The sequence below is a fragment of the Pelobates fuscus genome, chromosome 11, assembly GCF_036172605.1.
Source record: "Pelobates fuscus isolate aPelFus1 chromosome 11, aPelFus1.pri, whole genome shotgun sequence".
Taxonomy (NCBI): domain Eukaryota; kingdom Metazoa; phylum Chordata; class Amphibia; order Anura; family Pelobatidae; genus Pelobates; species Pelobates fuscus.
Genome location: NC_086327.1, coordinates 118,927,628 through 118,946,415, shown reverse-complemented (window position 1 = coordinate 118,946,415; position 18,788 = coordinate 118,927,628). Strand labels below are relative to the sequence as shown.

The window sequence follows — 18,788 nt, the reverse complement described above, 5'->3', positions numbered from 1 at the left end:
CTACAAAGGGCAAGTGACATTTGAATTCTAAAAATATTACAATGTTATCATTCTTTATGCAAAGATGCTTTCAATTCTCATGATTCTACCCAGGTCATTATTGTGGAGTGTCTATTCTAGAGTTTATTCAATTGTTCTTGAATTCATAGTCCTCTTGTAAGGGTCTGATTCTTAGGATTGTCTTTCAAACATTTGATGAGCTAGGAAGCATGCATACGTCATTATGTTTTGCTTTTTTGGATGGACAGGATTTCGTGCAGGTTTCAAAGTGTCCATCTTCACTTCAAGCTTATGATTGTTTCTCAGAGCTACATAGTACTAACGCACTTGCTAATGAGTATTCAAATAGGTATTTTATTAATAAGGTACTATGAAACAAGACTGGTTTTGAGAGTGGAGGACTAGGTAGTGGCAAATTAATTTTAAAATGAAAAGTAGGGCAGAAGCTAGTTATTAAAGGAATGTTCTCTTGGTCCTTGATTTGGAGGGGTGGGAGGGGAGTTACACATATTGGTGGCAGAGAGCATGCAAATGTCCTGGCCCTACTAGCACTAATGAGATTGGGACTCATTTTAGTTAGAGGCTTGGGGGGCCCTTAGCCCACTATGTATAACATTTCAAGCCAAGAAGTGGAAGAAAGGTTAAAAGCCATTCATCTGTTCCCTAAGTGCAGAAAGGTGCAATCTGTTTGTCGAATCTACCTGTTTAATGGCATCTATAAGGTCTGCCAATTACCTGTTATTAGAAATAGATATATTGACCAGGCTTTCCCTTGTTTCAGGATACTTTATTTTTACACGGGGACTTATCAGAGAAGTCAAAATCTTTGGTATAACAGAAAAATATGTTACAGCATGTTTTAAAACTAAAGGTTAATCATATCCCCAGGTATCAGATCAGGGATTTTAATATCCTAGGAAATGGGATCAGGGAGAAGAACTCAACTGCATTTCTGTTCACACTAAAATAATAATAAATTGTACACGTTCAAGTTTTACTAAAACCCCAGGTTTTCCGGCTGCCGATACTGTATCTTTAATTTGCCGTAGAGATCAAGAAAGAAAAATCTGTGCTTTTCACACGGATTCTAGCAGCAAATCTATCTTCCTCTTGCTGAGGAAGTTTTAATCTTCATTGGTATGGGCTACTGATTCAGTGATAGAAGTCTACAGTCTTTAAACATATAACAAGTCACAGCTAGAAGGAATTAACCAATCCAATTCTGCCGGTTGGGGGAAGAAATGCTTAATGGGAATCTTTATGTCTCTCTGCCGAGTTAAATCACTCGTGACAGCAGTATATTATAAAAATAATAATAGCTTTTTAGTTATCAAGCACCTTATGAGCAACAAACCCTGAGGGGATAAAAGAGAGCCAAATTCAGCTATAAAAAAAGCAAAATGTGCTATTAAAGAGTCGCCTGTTAACATATGCAAATGGAAAGAATGGCACTAGATTTATTTTGTTAGTTTTTATTTGAAATGAAATTGTAAGCATGTGAGGGCGGGGGGTCTGCCTGTAACACGCTTGTGTTTTGCTAAGTAACTTCTTACTAACTTTGTTTTGTGATTTTAATAATACAATTAAAGGGACTCTATAGGCACCCAGACCACCCCCGCTCATTGAAGTGGTCTGGGTGCATAGTCTCATGTCCATTGCCCTGCAATCGTAATTATTGCAGTTATTGATAAGATGCAATTATTACCTTGTAGGGGTAACTCCATCTCTAGTGGCTGTCTACCGAACAGCCTGATGCTGGACATCCTCACGCTCTGTATGAGGACATCCAGCGTCAGCTAAAATCCAATAGGAAAGCATTGATTGAATGCTTTCCTATGGCGTAGTCCTAATGAGAGGGAGGCAATCGACGCACATGCACATTAGGTGCCTGACACCAGCTGATGTCGGGAAGGAGGAGCATAGGAACATCGGCGCTGGATTCAGGTAAGTTATAAAAGGGTTTTTAACCCTTTCTGCGCTTGGGGTGGGCCCGAGCGAGGGGGGAACTGCTGGAATGTTTATTTATATATATATATATATATATATTACACCTTAGTTTTTCAATTAAAGGGATACTACAGTTCTGAATCCCAGCTCAAACAAAAACACTGTTTAGTAGATATATCCCTATTGAAAACATACATACGTTTAATTATGCATCTGAACAACTTGCAGGAGCTACAAATCTCCTGTCTACATCTTTTGCAAGCCCTCCCCTTTTAACCCTGCACAGAAGGTATGTGGCTGTCCAATCGTAGACTTCCTAATGCAGCTCAATGAGAAGTCTTTGCAAGGCAGGTGCTGTGAATAATTGCTGCCTTTTGAGGTTTGCTTCAGCAAGCTAAACAAACCACGAATAACAGGACCGGTTGTCTGATTAACAGCCATGGGGAGGTGTAACAAGGTTAATTTATATTAATGCTAAAATTCTGTTGAAATCTGCACTTTTTGTAAAATGAAAAATGAGGGGCTCACTCTCTTCACACATAAAGCTGTTCAGCAAGCTTTAGGAGTGTGGTGTGTCCCTTTATTAATAATAAGTTTAACACCAGATATGCACCCTTGCTGCCTCCGATCCCAGCTTGCAGTGTTTCCCTTTTCACTACACAAATGCTGCTGTACATGATATTATGACTTTGGCAGAAAGCTGTCAAATGAAATAAAACTCTTAAAACTGGAAAATGTAATAAAAAAAAATTGCTTTGAGGGACAACAATAAAATAGAACTGAGTGTTGAAGAAGGTGCAAGCTGTTTGGAGTCCACAGAAACCATAAATGGGGATTTAACATTTGAAGAAGGAATTTTTTTTTTTTTAAAAACCACAAACTTAAAGGGATACTCCAGGCAGCCCTTTTTACTCACCTCGTTCCAGCGCCGGGAGCCTCGTAAAGCCGCGCCCCCTATTTCGTCAAAATGACGAAACATGCGGGCGCGAGCAGGGAGCAATCTGACGCTTCCATTCGGAAGCGTCATTGCTCCCTTGTGCGCATGCGTGGCTTTGCCGCACATGCGCACATACTTCATAGGGCGGCATTATTTCCTGACCGCACTACTGACAGCTCAGCTCGTGGTCTTTGCCCGCCCCCTCTCCTCTGCTGACAGGCAGGAGAGAGAAGGCCCGCACCCAGTCTGACGTGTACATGTCCTTTTTAGGGCCATACTTGATAGGAAGTCCTTCTGGTGGCTGTCTGAGTGACGGCCACTGGAGGTATTCCTATCAATCAATGTAAACACTGTATTTTTTTTTCTGAAAATACAGTGTTTACATTAGATTGCCTGCAGGGAGCTATAGATCTCACCTGAACAACTACATTAAGCTGTAGTTGTTCTGGTGACTATAGTGTCCTTTAAAGGGTTCAGGAATAGAGGTGCAGGTAAGGCAAAGACCAGGAATGCTGTCAAAGAGGGCACAGTTGTAATGGATAATACACTTCTGTAAATACATGATGGTCTAGTTCAGGCTTCCCCAAACTCCGGCCCTCCAGATGTTGATGAACTACAACTCCCATGATTCTATGAAAGAAATAGGCTGAGAATCATGGGAATTGTAATTCAGCAACATCTGCAGGGCCGGAGTTTGGGGAAGCCTGGTCTAGTTAATACTTAAAAGAACATCACCAAGTCATCTCACCCAGAACTGCTTCATGGTCTAATATTTGCCTCCACACGGCAAACTTCTACAAGCTCAACCTCATTATTGAACAATCTTCCACTGAAACACATAGCACCTCGGGGTAGCTGTGCATGTATTGCTGCTAAATTGAATTATTTTCAAATTAAAAACCTTATATAAATAAACAAGGGAGTATAAGGACATAAGGACTCACTGGTACCTGTTCTGTTTGATTTATAATTGGCTGAGAAATGGTTACTGTAACTTTTAATTGTTGTGTCACGTCTGTGTTTGTCAGCATATTTATACAGAAAAGTAGATATTTGTACAGAAAAGTATATATATGTCAGCATATTTATGCATACTAACTTATTTGCATAAATTCATCGTCGGGAAACCCAAAAATCAAGGCAAATTTGGAGCTGTTTTAAAGAGCAACTATTTTGAATATATACTTATTGATTTCACATGCAACCCTTGCATTGAATCATTGACTTTAGAAAAAAATGCATTTTACTGAATTTCTGACTTCTTAAAGGGACAACCCAGACTCCTAAAGCAGTTTAGCTTGCTGGAAAGCTTTAGGTGGTAATAGGGTGTCCTCTTCTTTCAGTTTGGAAATAGTGCAACTTTCTATAGAAATTGACACTTTTATAAATTAATCTGGTTACACCCCCTGGCTTTTCAAGCAGGTAACAGGTCAGGTTACTTCCTGGTTCTCTTAGTTTATTTGCACTGAGCTCAAGAGGCAGCATTTGCCCAGGGCACCTTCCTTGCAAAGACTTTTCATTGAGCTGTATTGGAAAGTCTGTGATTGGACAGACACAGTCTGGGTGGAGTTATGTATGTACACAGCTCAGCAAATTTAAAGTTACAGTACCCAAGCTGGAAAAATTATCTAAGTCAGCTATTATTTTAGTTTGGCTGATCTAGCCTTAAATTTGCAATTGATTTTGAGTTCTTACTTTAGTAAATAACCTTGTCAGATAGACATGATCCGAGCCTGGTCTTAGTTAAACAACAAGTTAATACAATGTGCCTCATTTTTTTTTTTACTTTTGCTTTATTTTTTAATTTAGCTGGTGATTAATCAAAATAAAATAAGCTTGTTTAATGAATAAAATGAAATGTACTTTATGACTGAAGAATGTTTGTCTTTTCATCCAAAAATAAAGAAATGCCATGAGGGCATTGTACGCCCTAAATAAATATTTCATGTAACCATTACTAAATTAAGAAAAATAAAACGCAAACCTACTAACACCTTGATGGTGAAGTGGAAAATAAAGTATCTGAAAATGAAATTGTACTAAGATTTATTGAGAGAATCCCTTACTTGCAGCCCAGGGATATTCTATCTGTTTGCTCAGAAACACAAAAGGAGCATAAATTGTATCTGCGTTTTATCGTAGAGGATTAAATCTGTAAGCTCCACTTATCAGACTTATTGTTACCCAGGAGAATAGTCCAATATGAAGCTCTGTGATGGGTTACTGCTGGGTGTTTATGTACTTCTCATGAAATGTTTCCAGATCAATCCGATGACACGATAATGTTGTAGATAGTCATCCACAGTTAAAGAATACCAAAAAAAAAAAAAAATATATATATATATATATATATATTCAAGTTGTCACCTGCTGTCATCTATGGCCAGATCTAATATTCTGACACATATACAGTATATATAAAGGGATAAAACCAGCTAAACCAAATTCGCTTTCTAACAGACTATATATAATTTGTTTGACTATTACTGCCAGTTATCCATAAAACGGTTATCACATGTTGTGATATTATTGCTTGTAAAGTGGTATGTTAGCAAAGATCTGTGTGACATTGTTACTTTCCATTTTATAGAGCATATTGTAAGCAATGTCATCTCAGGACATGTTCTTCTGCTAAAAAAAAAAAAAAGTATTAACTAAAATAATTTACTGGCGACAGTGGTACACAAGTTATATGTTGCCTCTTTCACCACGACTCATTTCAGTATATTTCGGTATACTTTCCTTATTTATGGCTGGTCGTTTTTTTTTTTTATTGCCCTAAACCCAACTCACTCCATTCTCACTGTGATGCAAGTAGAATGATCAGCTTAAATGGGCACTCTAAAAAGCACTCTAAACACCATAACTATTTTTATTGAGTGCTATCATGTAACTTTTTGTCAGACTGTCCTATTGGACAGACAAAAAATAGGGGTTCTCTCGTAATTCAAAGCCTGGCCCATCTATACCCACTTGAATAATGTGGAAGATTTTCTTACTGAAAAGAGAGATCTGTTTGATCCAAAAGAAGGGAGGGGGGGGATACAGTTTGAAGCATCAAGTGTCCAAACCTACTAAACTATGGACTGCAATGTTAGGCTGAGAGCATTGGGCTAACGCTTCCGCACATTGGATCAGAGGGTGTGAGTTTTGGGTGCTGAGTAGAGCTACTCACATATCAAAGTTATAATTGTCAGACCTCTTTTATAGCTAGTACCAACTGCTAATTGACTATCAGCATTTTATTGCTGATCTCTGCAAATGTGGTTTGATTACCTCTAGGTTACCTTTTTTTCCCCATATATTATAGCATAAAACAATACATACTGTAATACCTGAAGATTTTGTCAAACAAACCTGATCAAATGACATTCGTCTTTGCTAAACCAAAAATGTTTAGTAAGATACCATGCTATTGCACGTTTTAAACCAAAACTATGTTACTTGTGTTGGGAGTTGGCCAGAGTTGGATTAGGTTACAGTTTCCTGGTCAATTTCCTACAAGTCCTGTTATACTGGATTCTAACATGGCTATTCAGTCAATCGTTAAAGGGACATTTCTCTGCCGCTGTCCAAATACAAAATAAAAAGCACTATTTAGCAGATATACCCCAATGAAAACATGCATACATTTAATTATGCCATTTTTTGACATTCTTTATATTTGTAGTGGCATAACAGACAAATAGTGTAGACATTGCAAAACATAGTGTATATATAACATCGACATGTTATAATATGAAATGTTGAGGTTACTGCACTTTTTATAGTAGATAAGGAAAGACCGTATAAGCGCAGTTCTATTAGAGAAGCTGAGAGAGAAGACAATATGCGGTGGCATAGAACTTTAGGTAGTTTTTTAGATATATGTGCAAAACAAAATATTTACTCCTAAGAGTAAAATTAGTGTGCTTTAATTCAGCGCTTAAAGGTCTAAAGTGGAAAGCAGCTCAAAACACTCAAATGTGGGAATACCCCTATACCCATACACAAATAAATATACAAATGCAATAAAAGTGATTTTAAAAAGTGCAATTGCAATTGTTCCTACCCTTTATAAAATGATATGTTACGGGTATACATTGAATACACAAAATAAGGAAGAAAATATATAGTGTAGATGGTAATACACATAGGACTTGAAATAATAAATGATAGGATCCACTCACATGGATCAGAGCCTGTAACTTACTTACTTATTTGCTTGATACACATAGAGCAGTAGGCGGTGCCAGAGTGTAATACTAGCCATCAGCCCATATGACTAGACAGAAACAGAAACAAAAGAGATGCCGTGAGGGATATATAAAAACAAGCTTGAAAAAGCTGCAGATACCTTGTCTGAAGCCTTAAAAAGCCCTCCCCTTCTAACCCCACCCAGACTTTCTTTGGTTGCCCAATCACAGACTTCCCAATGCAGCTAAATAGGAAGTCTTTGCAAGGCATGTGCTATGAGTAATTGATGTCTCTTGAGTTCAACTCCCCTAAACAAACCAGGAAGTAACAGGACCTGTTGTCTGATTGACAGCCAGGGGGGTGTAACAAAGTTAATTTATAAGAGTGCCAATTTCTATTAAGATCTGCACTTTTTGTAAAATGGAAAAAATAGCATGCACTCTTTAGCAAACTAAACTGCTTTAGGGGTCTGGAGTGTCCCTTTAAGTAATTTAATGCTTATGGTCAACATGTGGAGTGAACGGAGGATGTCGGATGCCCATGCAGCTATATTCGACGACTTGCCGCTTTAACCCCTTTCATTAATAAAAGCAAGAAAAAATGTTAAATACACATCACTCGACATTAGCTTAACCCTGTAGTCTCAAGGCTGCTGTTTGTAGCTTGCCCACTGATTAAATCATGTGGCGGTAATTCTGCCTGACATTGAGACAGCTTACTGAGTGACCTCCTTCTGCAGGGGATTGTAGACTCAGAGACACTGCTACACATCGATGCATCAACACGGTCATCAGCCATACATGGGGTCTCAGACTCTCTTTGACTCTAAATGATCTTTCTTTACCAGATCAGCCTGCTGCTTTTCTTGAGGGACTGTCAACTGGTTATTTGAAACCCCTTCAAAGACAGCAGAATGAGGTAGGACGTGGAGTTAACTTTGTCCATCGACCTAGGCGTACCATTAATAAATTAAAACTTTCTCGTTATTGACAAAAAATAAATTTAAAAAAATTCTGGGAATGCAAACGATATCACACCATGGACCTGATCTTGATTTAGAATGTTTCTTTTCAAAAGGTTGCACAATCCTGAAGTGATGTGAATATTTTCAGTATAATTTTTTTTTTTTTCCAAAAAAGTACAATATTCAATCAAATCATTAATTGCAATGTGCATTAGCTTATAATGAATTGTGTCTGAAAACATTGTGCATTTCATTCATGTGTTGTGCATGATTCCAGTAAGTGATCGAAACAATTCTTGACATTTTATAAGAAATAGTCAGTATTCTGTTATGGCCCAGCTGGTAGGCGATCTCACGTTATGTTTAATTTTTTTGACTTCAATTAATATGATCATTTTAATTACCGTACTTGTATCTTTATTTACTTTGATTTATTTTGTTTATTTCCTTGTATCGTTTGTGCTGATCTTCCTCCTTGTTTATTTAATGGTTAACTTGCCTTCAAAATGATTCCCTGTTTTTATAGGGGCTTAAGGTTTTGAGTGTCAGAAGGTTCAGAAGCACATTGTACATACCTCCCTGGCACTCAAAGAGTTAAAGCCCAACTCCCCAAAACAAGAACGCACTCAAAATTCTATCCGTGCTATTTCCACTGCAAGGTTTTTAATGCTGATTTTGCTGATGGGCTTACGAAGCAGGATCTACCCAGACTAACTCCCCTATCCAGTGACTCCACTGAATTTGAGACCCAAAAATCTCGCTAAACAGTTAATGCTATTTTCTATAGCAAAATAACGTGATTCACAGATTCTGACTAATATAGCAAACACAACACACACATACACACAAAAATCAGCCACTAAAACAATGATTTCATTATTTATTTATCAAATATTTTACCAGTAAGGATACATTGAGATTTCTCTCATTTTTAAGTATGTCCTGGGCCCACATTAATTAATGAAAACTAAACTGTATAACTAACTAATAAATACATGTTTCACCTTGAATAGAAGGTTGGTAGCCACGAGAAGGATAAAGTGTAATAGAGGACATGTTGTACCATACAGTAATCTACGGTTTATGTTTTGAAAGTTGTGAAACGCCATAACCTCTACAGATTATTGTGTTCACTCTCTTCACTATCCATAAATATTTGGACGTGCGTGCACCTTCCAATAATAGGTTGTGAGTGTTAGATTATAGCAGGTCTACCCATACCCAGTGCTTTCAGCCTATCACTGTTGTAAACTTTGTACAGATAATTAGGAAACGAAAGTTGAAACAAGAAATGAAAAATGGCACCCTAAGCTTCCTAGCACGATAACCACTATAATTTGTAGTAGCTCTACACTAGTGTTATCTGGCAAGGGTTGAGAAGCACAGCACACACGAAGACAAGGTATAAATAACATGAGAATGGCTTCTTGTCTGTCATAAGGGGCGTAAAGTACCCTAATGCTTACGATATAGGTCGCCCTATGCTCTGATGTTTGGTAGCAGCGTATACATTTCCAGCGAGGTGTGTTGTTTAGAACTATTACATAGGCCCTGACATTACTGTTACTGAAAACATGAAACGTTATGTATTGATATGATGATCTGTATTAATGTGTTGTTGAATATTGATACGGTGTGTACAAACCGAAACAAAACCAAAAAATAAAATAAATAAATAATAATTTGTAGTAGTTATGGTGCTTCTCTCTAACCCTTAAAGAGAGATTGTCATAGAACTAAAAGAGTGGTGTGGACCTACCCATTCCTCCTATTAAACAATGCATGGAATTAAAATGATTTGGTCGCTACATACTATAAGAGCAAACAAAAAAAAATACAAAGTAAAAATGTCAAAAAGGTCACTCTTGGCTCAATACAGTGGTTATAGTGCCAGCATATCCCTAGTGCCGTCCCACGCTCTGTGTGAACAATTTCCCGTTAGCAAAGTCAATTTTGTCTTACATTGGCTGAGTATATCCGCTACAGACCAAATCAAACAAGGTATTGCCAATAACGAAGTGAGATTTCCGCGGTAGCAATATACCAAAGAGCTGGGCCACAGGGGCCTTGGTTTCCCTTAACTTGTATAGTTTGACATAGAATTAAGGGATGGTGCACCATAACTACAACAGCAGGCTGTAATACTTGGCACTTGAAGTGCAAATATATGAATATATGTAACACATAGACAACGGTAAATGGGACATGTTTACATGTGTTTGGTAAGTTTTCCAACCTCAAGTTAAAGGGACACTATAGTAACTAGAACTACTACGGCTTAATGTGGCGGTTCTAGTTTCTATAGCACGTCCCTGCAGGCTTAGCAATGTGAATGTGCTTTTTTAGAGTAGAGGCAGTGTTTACATTGCTGGCTGGTAACACCTCTAGTGACAGAAATTCGCTCTGGTGACTGTCTGTAAGACAGTCACTTCAGGTGTGTTTAACCCTGCAATTTTAGATTACAGGTTACATATACAGGTCCACTGTACATCATAGACCACGTCATTGAGATGAAGTCGTCTGAGTGTATTTAGTGGTCCTTTAATTAATGCTTAGGGATTACACCAGAGGCTAAAACACTGAACCTGCCAAAAAAAAAAAAAAAAACCTGGAAAGTTCGAAGTACTATTTTTGGTGTCCACTAAATGCAGTTGTGGGTGAAATTCAGAGATTGGGATTTTCACAAATCCAGTTCTAAGTAATTTAGGGTCTGCTAAATAAAAATTGTTTGATCTTACTAGGCCCCCTGCTTTTTCTATGTAATGAAATAATTTCTCTTGATAGTGTGTTAATCTTTGAATTATGTCTTAACAACAAGTATGATAGAATTGGCAAGGTTTGATATCATTCTGCGAGACCCATTGATAAATAAAGCGTCACCGTGGACCATTACCTATATGCTGACCTATCCCGACTTTCACTCCAACTTCTAGACTCCAATCTGATTGTTAAAGATCAATAATTTTAAATTAATTATTTTCATCATTTAGCTACCATTCCTCATGTAACAAAATGTTACCAATTTTAACTTCCATATAGAATAAAGAGTTATTCACAAAATTGAGAATTGCTAGGAATTCAAAGAAAAAATTTAAATTTACAGCCAAAAACAAAAAAATGCTCCAAGTCAGCTATGCTTCTTGTCAAAAAATAAATAGCACTGTTTAACAAATATACGATTAAGACATACATGCATTTAATTACTCATGATATATATATCTAAAAACATCTTGCAAAAGCTGCAGGTCTCTTGTCTGAAGTCTTTGCAAGCAGTCCCCTTCTAACAGCGCCCAGACTACGCCTTGAATTTACCTCCACTGAGCTAAACAACCAGTAAGTAATTGACAGCAAGAGTGGTGTAAAAGGTTATTTTTTATCAAAGTTCATATTTCTTTTGAAATATACACTTTTTGCAAAATGAAGAGAAAAAAAAACACATAAAGCATTTCAGCAAACTAAAGTTTTTTTCAGGGTCTGGAGTGTCCCATTAATGATGGCATATAAAACATGCACCTGTGCTTTGGCAAATTCAAAGCCACTAAGCTAGAGAGAGAATGAACCGTTAGCTGTTATCAACCTACCCATTTTATTCTCATTTTTTTAAACTGAAATACAACAAATTAAACAAGTTCCCACCATCAATCAACACCCAATTAAATACTACGTGAAAGGATATGACATATGAGAAGTGTGACGTCCAAAGATTTAATGGAAATTCACAAGGGACATGATATGGATCTCAGTGTATATGAAGTGAGAGGTAAATAAAACAAGGTGTGCTGATTGTTGCTGCCTCTAGTCCTTTAGATAAAAAAGGTTTTCGAAACCACCTGCCCCATGTGTAATATCCATGCAGGGCCAGGTCTACAACACCGAAGGTTGTATTTATCCTCCCATACCATTATGTTGCTCAGAGTGTCTCAAAACCTGACCCATTCTGTTTTGTACACCTGTTAGACTGTGGAATACCCAATTCCTTGTTATGTCACCTATTGCCGTATTCTGTCCAAATGAGGGACGCTATAGTGCCAGCAAAACAAAACTGTTTTCCTGGCACTATAGGTCCCTTCAGTGCCCACCTCCCTCGCGCCACCTCTTCCGCAATGCTGAAGGTGATTAAAACCCCTTGAGTTACTTATCTGAATTCAGCGCCAATGTCCCTCGGCGCTGGGTCAGGTCCGCCCATGCTCTGCCCATGCTCCTCCCCTGCCAACATCAGCCGGCGGGGGAGACCTAATGCGCATGTGCTGCAATGGGCACAGTCGCATTATGATTTCCCTTATGGAAAACATTATTCAATGCTTTTCTGTGGGGGGAAATCTGATGCTGGAGCTCCTCATGCAGAGCGGGAGGACAATCAGCGTCAGTTTCGATTCTGGAAGTCCCTCTAGTGGCTGTCTGGCAGACAGCCACTAGAGGAGGAGTTAACCCTCAGAGGTAATTACTGCAACAATTACCACTGTAGGGTTAAGGGACATGGGACATTGCACCCAGACCCCTCTAATGAGCTGAAGTGGTCTGGGTGCCTACAGTTTCCCTTTAAGACTTGAGATTTATTTTGTTACTAAGTGCAATTTGCTAGAATTTTAGCTGACCGGGTGATTGTCTAAATTTCCAATTTCCGAGCCTCCATATAGACAAATCAAATGACTCGTACAATGGACAAGCATGTTCATTTTGATTAGTAATTTGAAGTTCCACCCTGTGGAGCCAAAAAAAAAGAGTTGATTGTTGGGAAAAAGATTGATGACTAGGGGACAGACACTAATATTAGTATAAATATAGATCAGGGTGATCCAGTGGATGTGATCAACTTTGGATTTTGCTGAGTCCCACACAAAAGGTTAAAGTGATACTATCACCTCACTTCCGAATGCAAAATTAGTATTTCATAAAGATAGAATCTTTCACTGAAATTCCAACCAAGTTAAGAGACAAATTCTCAGTATTTTTCCTACAAATTACACTTTTAGACACTGGGCAGTGCTACTGCCGCCAAGACGTATCAATCCCCCAGCTGTTACCAGTGATGGCTCCAAGGAAATTAGCTCTATCTATGGAGGATCCTGTGCTCTCACGGTATCCTACATAGACCTCTCTGCTGTACTATGGTATATGCATTAAAGTACAGCAGTGATGTCCAGAAGATGACCGACTGGAAAACATTGTCAGTGCCCACAAGGGACAGGTTCAGGTAAGTAGAACTCACCTATTCAAAGTCTCCAGACGGTGATAGTGCAGCTTTATTATTAAAACTGAAATCACTCCCACAGTTTTATATGTGAATTCCAAAAGAAAACAGGGCAAAGTTAAGCACAGATTACCCGATAGTTAACTCGTTCTGGGTCTGCATAGCTGTGAGGAAATATAGCCTAGTGTCCTTCCCTTCTCCATTAATGCCATATTCAAGAAACAGGGCATTCCTTTCAGGAATGAAAGCTCATGATTTTAAAAATATTGAACTGCAGAAAATGACCTTCTTTGAAAAGATATGTTTGGGCAAAGCTCCCCAGAAAGGCCTTATTACCTCACTTTGCCCATCTTATTTCAGAAACTATGAAATTGGGAAGACTATAAAAAAGGTGAGAGGTGGATTTGGGAGATGTGTTGGATAGTACTTACTGGGGAGAAATATGGCCAATAATAGGACACTAAAATGACTTCCATATGCATATCCCTACAGGAACAGTTCTACAAGATAATGTTCCGGTGGTACACTACTCCAGTTTAATGTTATTATATGAAAAAATCACCTAAAGATTTCTGTTGGCGGGGTTTTGGACTCAAAGGCGCATAGATCCACATGTGGTGGGAGTGCTTAAAAGTACAGTCTTTCTGGAAAACTTTAGAGGACTTACTAGCGTGAGTTTTTCAGAGAAGGTCAGACTTAGACCCTTGGGTTTATCTGTTATTTAGACCTCTAGATGGATGGATGGAAAATTCAGACACAAACTTACCCTGGTTGCTAAATGGGCATTAGCCCAATTAGGGCTGAAACCTGAAAGCTCTACCATTAACAAAGTATTTGCAAAAATAAAAGACACTTACATCATGAATAAATTAATGGCCCAGATTAGGGGATAACCGAAGACGTTTCAAAAGATATGGGATACTTGGGTGAGTAGTGACTTAGGAGACTAGATGATGACACCAGGGAGAGTTGACTCTCCTCCGCACTCTTTTTTTCTCACGGCTGACCTGCATGCTCCCCTGCCCCTGCTGTAAACAGACAGCTCCGACATCTGAGCTAACGGAAGCTATACAGTGGCCCAGACTGGATACATAACGATACTCTCCAAACGTAAAATACTATTTAGCTTTCACACAGCTGATTCTATTACTCTCCCATTATCTACTTCTCTTTTTCCTCCCAACGAATTGGACACAAGCTGAATAAAGATGTTTCTTTTCTATTCTTTCCTTCATTATTCATAAACTGTATGACAGCTAATTCTCGTGAGGCTGAACAGAATTGAGGACTGTAAACATTTTGTTGGACCCATTATTGTAAACGTTTGTACTATGTGTACTGCATTTTGGCATGCCTCTTCATATAACATCTGTTTTTTGATACCTGCTATCTTAAAATAAAACATTAAAAAAAAAATACTGAAATCAGTTGCTTTAGAACAAAAAATCATGTTCTTGGCTAGAACACTTGCTTAAAGATAGAGCGCAGAGAGTAATAGTAAGTGGAACATTTTCAAGTTGGACAAAAGTTAGTGGAATGCCTCCGGGTTCTATCCCGGGTCCATTTCTCTTTAATCTGCTTATAAATTACCTTGGAATAGCTATTGAAAGTAATTTGTCAGTGTTTGCATGTTTTACAAAATGATGTAAATAATACAGTCTGAACATGATTCAGCCTCTCTACAGAAGTATTTGGATAAATTGGGGAACTGAACAGACAAGTGGCAGATGAGATTCAATACAGATAAATGTAAAGTCATGCATTTTGGAATAAGGAACCCACCAGCCATTTATACAATAAATGGCATTGAGTTAGGAATAACATAGTAAGATGCTTTCACATATACAAAGGGTATTGATTAACGTTATAAAAATATAATTTTGCCTATTTATAAATTGATGGTAAGACCCCACCTTGAAAATGCAGTGCAATTTTGGGCACCAATTTAAAGAAGGATTTTGCAAAACTAGAAAAATGCAGAGACGAGCTATAAAACTAGTAAGGGGGATGGAAAACATTAGTTATTAGGAAAGAATAAAAAGACTGAATTTGTTTTCTTTAGAAAATAGGCACATCAGTGGGGATATGTTAGCAATATACAAACATATACAGAGTCAGTATAAACCACTATGTGCTAACCTGTTCACCAGCAGGATAAGCAGATAAGAGGTCAACCATTGAGACTGGAAAAAAGGTGTTTTCACGTACAGCAGAGTTCTCTACAGTAAGAACAACAAAGAAATGGAATTCTATGCCTAAAGAGGTTGTGTTATCAGATTCTATAGATACATTTAAAAAGGCTTTGAAGCTTTTATGCATAAACAGAATATTAAAGGCTATAACTGATTACTGATATGTATGTAAACAGGTTGACCCAAGGAGAAGTCTGATCGCCATTATGGAGTCTAGAAGGATTTTTTTTGTTCCGTTTTTGTGGCATATTTGGAAAGGGCCACAGGTGGGGTTTTTTTTTGCCTTCTTTTGGCTCAACAGCTGGAAAATTGGTTTCAAGGTTAGCCTTTTTTTGGTGAGAAACGACCAATAGAAGTAGAAAAAGGAGGAGCTGTAAAAAAAAAATCTATATTGTTATATTAGTTATTTAATAAATATATATAAATATAGATGAATATTTGTTCCTATTCTTTTACTCTCTATTGGTTACTTTCTATAACTTCATCTATGGACCAAATGATAGGAAAATGTGCCACTGAGCGGTACGGTTCGGGTCGGAACGGTCTGGTACGCTATTTTGAGTGTTTCCATTATGAAAGAGGCCCATACAACCGAACCAAGCTGCACCATTCCTGGGCCCCCTTCAGATGTAGGTCCATAGGAAATGGTACAGTATGGTTAGGGCGGAGGTACTGGCGTCACACTATACAGTCGATTGATTGTCAGACAGGAAAATGTCAATGCTCGCGACAAATGACACGCTGGGCATTTGGTCTAAACCCTGCATGCCCCCTGGCAGTCCAACGTTCAGTGGAAATTCTCACCTGAATAGGTTGGACCATTCTAACCCTTCCAAACCGTACAGACCCGAACCATATCGCTTAGTGGAAATGAGACATTAGTGGACTGCAAAATATATACATAATATTCAAAAATCTATATATTTTGCAGTTCACTGATTGGCCCGTTATTGTGCCCTTTTTGGTTCATCTGAATTGTTGTCCCTAATCTTTTTCGCGTGAACAAAATTCTTATGAGCCGAATCACCACATCCACAATTTTTTTTATTTTCAGACTAAGTGGTTCGGTCGAAACTATTTTTACCGTGCAAGTCTATTTATTTTTTTAAAACTTTTTTTTATAACCAGGTAGATATTCAAGCTAGCCATATTAAAGAAACAGTATTTCAATAAAGGGTGCAGCACTAAGATCTTGAAAAAGAAAATAAAGGGATATTTGGAGTGGTGTCATGGGATTGCCTTTTTAAGGCTGTTTTTGGTTGGTACAGATTAAAGGCAGATGGAGACAAATTATTACACAGCAACACGGACTTGATCTGAAGATAAAAATAAACCAGAATTAGTTAGTGGGGTTTAGTAATATTGTACTGTGTTTAGCTTATTTTGGACATGAGCAGAGAATCCCTTAACGCTCTTCACCTCTCTGATCATACAAAAGATTGGTGACTGTTTATCCTTGTTTGAAATGTTTAGAGGGATAACAAAAAAAAAAAAAGCAAAAGTTAAAAAAAAGCCTATAAACTCATGACAAATAATTATTTCTGTGATTTTTTTTTTTTTTTTTTGTTTTAATCCTGCTAAATCCGGCAGAGCTCTTGGACGTTACAATTCTTTTCCCTGACTTCAAGCTTAAAGAAACTGCAGTGTAATCTGCAATTTAATTTATTTTCATTGTTGGAAGTCTGTTGGGATGAAATGTAAAAGTCATTTAACTCTCTGTGTACAAAAACAGGCAAAATAGTGAATTGCTTTAAACCTGACGGATCAATGCCATTCTTTGTCATTATGACAAATGGCAAAACAATACAAAAATTCAGCAGTGACGATTCTAAGGTTCTTAAAGTTAAAGGGAAACGCTACTGCAGAAATACAAAATAAATAAATCTCACTGTTTGATAGATATACACCAAATTAAAACATGCATGCATTTAATTATGCATTTTTTTTTATTTGGGGGTATATCTAAAACAACTTGCAAAAACTGCAGTTCACATGTCTGCTGCCTTTTGCAAGTCCTCCCCTTCTAACTCCGCCCAGACTTTCTGTGGCTGTCCAATCACAGACTTCCCAATGCAGCTTAATGAGAAGCCTTTGCAAGGCAGGTGCTCTGGGCAATTGCTCTACTGAGCTAACCAAACCAGGAAGTGATAGGACTGGTTGTCTGATTAAAAGCCAGGGGGTGTAACCATGTACATTTATAAAAGTGTTACTTTCTATTGAAAGCTGAACAACAATACAAAAAAAAAAAAAATGAACATCTAAGAAGAGAGCAAACACATCCATACCAAGTATCCATGCTGTAACAATATTTATTTTATTACAATAACTACTCATTAATAAATTCACAAAATTGCATTGAAAGTATCAACATTAGGGCACTTACATTGTTCCAATTATTGAAAGACATTTCAAATAAGACTATAAAGTACAAAAAGCAAGTATTGAATATCTGGCTTTTTCTGTACTTTTGTCCATTTCAGTTTTGCATTCACTTTAGTTCTATTTTAGCCTTCAGTATTTTATTATTTATTTTTCTGTGTTTTTGATAATGCGGTCTTTGATCGCTAGTGTACGGAAGGAGGCCCTTGCAAAGATTGTACTTAATCAGAGTACTGATATTACAAATATTTATATTTTTTAATAGTCTTATCCGTTATGTGATCATTGTGATAGTTGTAGCTTAATGTTGCTCATTTCATATGGTAGGTTCACCATTTAGAAAGAGCTTGTATTTTAGGCCAGTGATCAATGGCAAATAACCTGGTACAAGCCGCACAAATCCTGTATATTGAAAACCGACATGGCTTAATGAGTCATCTTAGTCCCTACAGCTTAATGGATTTACATTTGGAGAAAAGTCAAACGATGCTTTCAATTGTTTGCTGGTAACATGAGTTCATTTTAAAGGCAAAGATGAACCTTTTGGTGTAAACATTGCTTATACACGATATTATCAAATTTAAAGGAATACACTAACATTAAAAATAAATATATTTTTATTTTATATATTTCACTTAGATTTTTAAAGGAACACAATAGTCACCTAAATTACTTTAGCTAAATAAAGCAGTTTTAGTGTATAGCTCATTCCCCTGCAATTTCACTGCTCAATGCACTGTCATTTAGGAGTTAAATCACTTTGTTTCTGTTTATGCAGCCCTAGCCACACCTCCCCTGGCTATGATTGACAGAGCCTGCATGAAAAAAAAAAACTGGTTTCACTTTCAAACAGATGTAATTTACCTTAAATAATTGTATCTCAATCTCTAAATTGAACTTTAATCACATACAGGAGGCTCTTGCAGGGTCTAGCAAGCTATTAACATAGCAGGGGATAAGAAAACCTTAACTAAACAGAACTTGCAATAAAGAAAGCCTAAA

The 18,788-nt window shown here is 37.5% G+C and overlaps 1 protein-coding gene across 1 annotated transcript in view; it reads left to right on the top strand.

The window, feature by feature from the left end:
• The first annotated feature begins 7,769 nt into the window (after positions 1-7,769).
• The window catches only part of LOC134577881 (G protein-activated inward rectifier potassium channel 4-like), a 31,451-nt gene continuing 20,432 nt past the window's right edge, over positions 7,770-18,788 (top strand). The window contains exon 1 of the mRNA XM_063436796.1: positions 7,770-7,978. The gene's annotated coding sequence lies outside the window, so the exon portion shown is untranslated. The remainder of the gene's footprint in view (positions 7,979-18,788) is intronic.